General features: G+C 39.2%; 1 pseudogene; it reads left to right on the top strand.

Moving 5' to 3' along the window:
* Positions 1-890: 890 nt before the first annotated feature.
* Positions 891-3,588, top strand: LOC116323449 (annotated as a pseudogene).
* Positions 3,589-7,637: the final 4,049 nt, after the last annotated feature.

Below are 7,637 nucleotides of genomic sequence, written 5' to 3'. Positions count from 1 at the left end.
TTACTCTGGATAACCCTCATCCTCATGGAGCAGGGGCAAACTTCAGCCTTAGGGAGGAGGTCTCCATCCACAAACTAGTATTGAAGATTATCATTATATTTACAAATAAAAGCTAAAGTTAATAACATAATATGCCAAAGCCTCTAAAAAGACAAACTAATGCATTTGTACAGCTTTTTTTAAAGAAACTATGGTTCCATCCTCTTTGAATTTTCTTTAGAGCAGTAGTTCATTTGGCAGAAGGAGACAAAACAGATATTGTTCTTTTTATTTTCTACAGAAGACAAACAAATTACACAGACTTCTTACATAATCAAAGACATTTACAGATCAGCCATGATTTGGTTTGGATTTACAGAGTCTGGAATTGAGTCACAGCTTCAGCTATTGTTGTACTATTAACAACTTTACCTGCGGTAGTATGGTGGAACTCAGGATCTAAAGTAAGACCCCATGAAAGGAACAGAGATTAGGGTATCTATGTCAAGAGAGCTGCACAAATAGGGTTTTCAATATATAAACAACCAAAAGATGATTATGAATCATGAGTAGCTTGGACCTAATACTAATTACTAAGATGGAATAACTTCAAAGTAAAGTTAAGTTGCCACCAGTAACGTTCCCCAACTAATAGAAATATGTCCCAGGAAGGTTTGTATGTTTTATGGAAATGATTTTATCTTGGAAGAATCCTCAGAGTCTTTGCTTTGTGGTTGTACTTGAAAAAAATCCCTCTTTCACAACTTCCTCCTTTGCCTAAATTGTAAAAGAGAGAATCTGTTTCACAATAATTGGTAAATTATAAAATGCACACGCACGCAAACAGTGCAGTGCAGTAGCTGAGCAAACATCCAGTAACACACCCAGAAGAGTCCTGCAGCAGACAGACTCAGAAACAAAATGAAAGCTAATGCTAAACTACCTGTCAGTCAGTCATGGTAAGTCCAGTTTTTCAAAATAAAACTACACTATCGTTTACTATATTTGTTTAAACCAACCAAGAAGCAAATTATTTATTTTATTATTTTTTTTTTATTAACCTTTATTAAATAAATAAAGGTTCCATTCATATGACTGATGGTTTTCTCTTCAAAGGCGGCACTTGCACGGAGGGTCCACAGCAGTTTCCTGCTGTACAGATTGATGCTGGGCAGGGGAACGTTGTGATGACAGACAGCAACAATTATGCATACTTTCTGATTGGATCACAATGGTACAAAATGGGCTCACTCACCCTCAAGCATGTCTCAGTGGGACCTGCAGGAATCTGGGGTGTTGACCTCAACAACAGGGTCTACAAATACGTAGCTGGCAGCTTTGTTTTTGCGAATGGTGAGCTTTATCACAGACTTAACACAGTAGAGTGTGCGCGGTAGCAGCTGTTTGAATGAATGATCTGTACCTCTGTGTGTCTTTAGGTGAGACTTTACAGCAGGTGGATGCTGGAGGTGATGGTCAGGTGGTGGGAGTTACTGACACCACCATCCACTGTCTGAAAAGCACCATTGTGTCAGGAAACAGAGCACCCTGAGCTGGATAACCCTGCCTGGGCTTTTAATGTATGTCAGTTGCAGCACAAAATATGGATGCTGGGGAGTGAACTCAGCTGAAAACATCTACTTCACAGTAAATTCTTTTTTATTTTAATGATCATTTTGTTTTTACTTGTATGATCAAGACATCTCACCACATTTGCTTTTCATGACAGAAAATAACACCGAGCACCTGTGGCATCAGTGGCTGGATACAAGTGGATGGTCTTGCAGTAACGGTTGAAATTGGGACTGATGGAAGCGTCTTTGTTGTAACTAGAGGAGGAGAGGTCTTCCAAAGGTAAACATCTAGTCTGATAGCATTTTAACTAGCCCTGGCAGTATTTCTGTTCTTTCTTTCTTCTTTCTTTCTTTTTGCTTTGTGACTTTTTCAGTCTCTGTTTGAATCAGGTTATTATGTTTTTGACTTCTCTGTTGTTATCCATGCAGTGGATCAGCCACTATTTTGCTCTTCAACCTTAGAATGACCTCTCCACAAATGAATAACGAATTGCTCACAAAGGCAATTTGTGCTTAAATCTTTCTAGAAGCGACTTTTATTGTAATGATCACTGAGCCATAAAATGTTCATGTGTAGAATCACCAGTCAAATGCTACAAAAGAAAAGTATTAACGTTTACTTACAATCATCATAATTTTCTGTAACTCATAAATTATACTCCACTGGTTATCTTTATCGTTACAGAATTTTCAGATTTCAGCTGTGGATTCTTTGAATGATCTGTCTCTCCTCTATAATACATTTAGGTGTTCACTTAAAAGAAATCATAGAAATCTCATTTTCACATCTGTTAAACACATATTCAGTCTGCCCCAGGGCAGCTGTGGCTACAACAGTAGCTTGCCTCCACCAGTGTGTGAATGAATAGTGGCATTGTAAAGCGCTTTGGGTGTCTTGAAAAGCGCTATATGAAATCCAATCCATTATTATTATTTACCTCTTCCTGTCACACCTGCTAAGGCAGATGGCGTGGAGAGAAGAGAATACGGAACCAAATGCAGACAAATGGAGATGGAGGTGGATGTTAACAGAAAGCGAGCCTTTATTTAGGGCTGCAACAAATATTACAAAACAAATGGCAGAAAGGGAACTAACAAAACCTAAACTGAAAAAGGTGAACATGAAACTTGAAACATTGAACTAGAAAACCTGAAACTTGGAAATGTGGAGGGAAGAAGAGCAGAGGAAATGCAGACGACCCGACAAAGAACAAAGGAAAACACACAATAAATACAGAAGGGAGACACAGCTGAACCTAATCTGACACACGAGACAGGAAGGAAGCAAAACAGAATACTCTAGTACAGGACATGAGACTACCAAAGTAAAACAAGAAATACATGAACATAGAAACCTAGATAACTAGATGTAACACAGAACATTAACAAAATCTAAAGACTACAAATCACCAAAAATACTAAGGAATAACAAAAGGAGCTAGTAATGCAACAGACTAGACCATGAGAAACCCCAAAATCACAGAACATGAAATAATCAAAAACATTATCACTGGATCACCAGACCGAGCAACCATGAGACTTACAACTCTTAACTCAGAATAAATAATATGGTGAGGAGTTGAGGCCAAAACCTCAGTTGAACAAATAAAACAGATCCAATCAGAGTTGCAGATTCAAAGGTTTAAGTATCAATGTCTTCTCTCTACAGACAAGGCATCGACAGCAGCACTCCACAAGGCACGAGCTGGACCCAAATACCAATGCCCTCTCGCATCAGCCACATGTGAGCTATGATCGTGGCAATCTGTGGGTCGTGACTGACTATGGGACCATCCTGAAATGCTTATATTAATGGTTGTAGTCTTTTCTCTTCTGTCACATAAGACAATATAAAAGCTGATCAGCATTATGTTAACAATGAAAAATTCACGTGGGAAAACAATTGATTGTTTTATTGTGATTACATCTTAAGTGATTCAGCAACAACATGCATAACTACTAGAATGCTGTCAGATATTTACTTCTGTATCATTCACCTGCCATCCTTTCATAAACTCTTGATTTGTTGAGACTGTTTGGATTCAGTTTTTTATTTTTGCAAGTTTTATTCAGCATAGCTACTGGCTTTCCTGTCACTGTTTTGGCTCTTTGCTTTGTGATCATTGCATATAGTAGACAAGCTTACATGAGATTATGATGGTGTTATATACTCATCAGTTTAACAGGGTCCAGACCTCTGGTGTATTAATTTCATTCCTGTGTTTTTTTTTTTTCTGCTGTGGTTTGTTTTACACGTTAAGAAGCTTCTTTTATTATAAATCCCACTATGGAAGATTCACAATGCAACAACACCACCTCCTGTACAGCAGAGTAGCTGCACCCATTTTCCACCTCATTTCGAAAAGAAGTGCTTCACATTGACCCGTAAATGTCATAATTATGTCAAAGTCAAGAATTTGTTACTTTTGATGCTGAATCTATAGATGACATTAGGCTACATCTGTTCTGCAACATGTAAAAAGTTCTGTTAGTGTCTATCCTCCGTGGTAACGGTATAAACCTGAGAGGAAACTTTGAAAGACCTGGATTACTGGACTTGGAGTAAGCACAGTCATCCTCATCCATCATACTGTCATCTGCACTTTTATCTCCAACTTATTCCTTACCCTTCCACAATGTTGGGGTTTCCTGAAGCCTCGCATACACATTAGGTTTTGACTTGTGTTTGTGTTCAGATATTTCACCTTGGGTGTGAGAAAACACTGGCCAGGGTCTGCTTTTATAAGACATGAAACCCTGCACCAGAGCTCATCCTAATCTATTCATTGTCACTCTGGGCCTGCTCACATAAATGTCAGAGTAGTTCTCATACATTAAATCTTACAGGGTTAAAGTAACAACTTCTCTCTGGATAAAGTGATTCAGCTGAAAGATCAAAAAGTAACATGCCACTTTGTCTTACTTGACAAACTTTTACCATATACAGTAGCACTTAACATGCGAGAATTGACATCCATAAGTAAATTATACTATTAGGAACTATGACACACAGTCAAAATGCTAACATTATTACCACATAGCCATTGGACGCATTTTTGAAATCCATTTTTCTCCTTGAAAATAAAAATATATAAATAAAAAAATAGTCCAGAGGTTGGATTCCTGGGAGTTAATATATATATATCTACCAAAACATGAAGGAAAGTGTCCAGCCATCTGTTCGTGACCTCAGGCCGAAGCACACACTTAACCAGAACAACAATCCAAAACACACAAGCAAGTCCATCTCTCAATGACTTAAGAAAAACAATATGAAGACTTTGGAGTGACCTAGTCAAAGTCCAATTGAGATGCTGTGGCATGATCTTAAAAAGGTAGTTCATCCTCGAAAGCCTTGGGTCAAAATTCAGTTATTATAAAAGCTTGATTACAGTTGTTGCTAAGGTGACCTAACCAGTGATAAGGTTTAGGAGGGCAATCACTTTTTCACACGGTTGTACGGTCGAAATTAGACTTTTTCCCTCAATGTTGGCATAGTAAGCAAAGTGCAGAAAAACAGAAAAGTCACCTCTTTTCTTAAATACTAGAAATCTCATGAGATGATGTGCTTTACGTTTATCATTTCCGGAGACACAATTTAAAGAATCCAATTCACTGATAAACTAAGAAGGCTACAGTGACTGTGGCATTTGATTACAATGACAGAAACAGTGTTACTCCTGTAAGATGAATAATAACATCTGTTGTGTCCACATATTTTATATTAAACACTTATTTCTTTCATAAATGTTGTTCAGCGAGATTTAATGGCATGATTTAAAAAAGAGTGTGAAACCATTTAGTGCTCTACTAATGGACAATAAAATTAGAGTTCCAGTGAACTCTAATTGGTAACTGGCAACATGTAAAGATTACCAGAACAACTTGCTGTGAATTCTTTGGCTTTTCTGATAACATCTGTCTATTTTAAGGTTCTTTAGTTCAAGATCAAATAGCTCCAAGTCTTATTTCCTCATTCACACACTGCAGCTGTCAGAATTGTTGATTTGATGTGTCAATTCTACCATTTGACACCTGATGCTGATGTGATTTGACATCAGTTTTGACAAGCTTAGCCACAATCCTGCAAATACACTGATAACTATCTAATGTGGTGTCTTGATGCATGCTCAGTCATCCAGGTAAGGAAATGCAGAGAGTTGATTCTGTTCATCTGGGCATTGCATTTTGAGTGGGAGAAACATTTCGTAACTCAAATGACTTCTTAATTGACTGAAGATTCCTTTCTAATGAATCAGTTCATTCTTTTGGCTGCTTTTTTACCTGTCAAATTGTCTGAAAAAGTTTCAAGCAATACCTTATCCTCATAAATATTGAGAATTTGTTTTATTTATGGGCCAATGGTATATATTTTCAGAGAGATCTTTAATTAAAATAATAACTTTCATTATTTATTTAAATCTGTCTCTAGTGCACAGTATTCTGCATTTTCTGTGAGTGTCCTAAAGTGTGACAAAATTGAATGACAGCGGGAGAAATGTGCAGTGAGTTGAGATTTTTGACTGTATTCTGCCCAGAATGTTTTCTGTCAATGAGGATAAAGTTGCTTTGTAAAATCAGAAAATCAGAAAATCGAGTTGACACAAATCCAGTTTTAAACTGAGGGTTCACAAACTAAACTGAAGCAAGATGGCATACAGGCTGTATGTGTGGGTGTGATACAGAGGCCATGTATACCTTTTGTGACAACACCAAGGTGATCCAGACATCGTGGTGAAACGGTGGTCTGAATGTTTTTCCTGGATGGGTGTACGCTGGTGAAGATGTGGTGGTGGCACAGGAGGAAGAAAATCAGGAACTTCAGCAGAGGCACATGGACCTGAGAAAGTGGAAGGTACTCACTACCTAATTTATAGCCAAAGTATTCACTCACTGTCTCTTTACTGTTTCGCTAGCTTAGCTTAGCTCGTAGCCGACTCGTTAGCAGCATGGCTACTTCACCTGTCCCTCCTGCACTTTCCTGCTCATTGTGTCAGATGTTTAGTTACTCCTCGGCCTCCTTTAGCAGTAATGATACCTGTAACAAATGTAGTATATTTGCAGCTCTGGAGGCCAGGATTACTGAATTGGAGACTCGGCTTCGCACCCTTCATTCACCCGTAGCTAGCCAGGCCCCTGTAGCTGGTGCAGCCGAAGATAGCATAGGCCCCGCTAGCTGTTCCCCGGCAGACCCCAAGCAGCTGTGGAAAGAGGGCGGCTGGGTGACGGTGAGGAGGAAGCATAGTCTTAAACTGAAGCCCCAGGTACACCACCAACCTGTTCATGTGTCTAACCGTTTTTCCCCACTCGGCGACACACCCGCCGGGGGTCAAACTCTGGTAATTGGTGATTCTGTTCTCAGACATGTGAAGCTAGAGACACCGGCAACCATAGTCAATTGTCTTCCAGGGGCCAGAGCAGGCGACATTGAAGGAAATTTCAAACTGCTGGCTAAGGGTAAACGTAAACGTCGGCAGTAATGACACCCGGTTACGCCAATCGGAGGTCACTAAAATCAATATTGAATCGGTGTGTAACTTTGCCAAAACAATGTCGGACTCTGTAGTTTTCTCTGGTCCCTCCCAATCAGACCAGGAGTGACATGTTTAGCCGCATGTTCTCCTTAAATTGCTGGCTGTCTGAGTGGTGTCCCAGAAACGATGTGGGCTTCATAGATAATTGGCAAACCTTCTGGAGGAAACCTGGTCTTGTTAGGAGAGACGGCATCCATCCCACTTTGGATGGAGCAGCTCTCATTTCTAGAAATATGGACCAATTTATTAAACCCCCAAAATATGACTATCCAGAGTTGGGACCAGGAAGCAGAGTTGCAGTCTTACACGCCTCTCTGCAGCTTCTCTCCTCCTGCTACCCCCAAAAACCCATCTCCATTGAGACTGTGTCAGCTCCCAAACAGACAAAAAAACAAACTAAAACCAGCAATAAACAACTTAAACAGAAAAAATCACAAAGAAAGAACAATACAGTATCCACATCTGAACCAAAGAGTAAAACAGTGAAATGTGGATTATTAAATATTAGGTCTCTCTCCTCCAAGTCTCTGTTAGTACATGACTTAATAAT

The sequence above is a fragment of the Oreochromis aureus genome, linkage group 17, assembly GCF_013358895.1.
Source record: "Oreochromis aureus strain Israel breed Guangdong linkage group 17, ZZ_aureus, whole genome shotgun sequence".
In the NCBI taxonomy this organism is placed as follows: Eukaryota; Metazoa; Chordata; class Actinopteri; order Cichliformes; family Cichlidae; genus Oreochromis; species Oreochromis aureus.
This window is presented reverse-complemented; position numbering and strand designations above follow the sequence as displayed.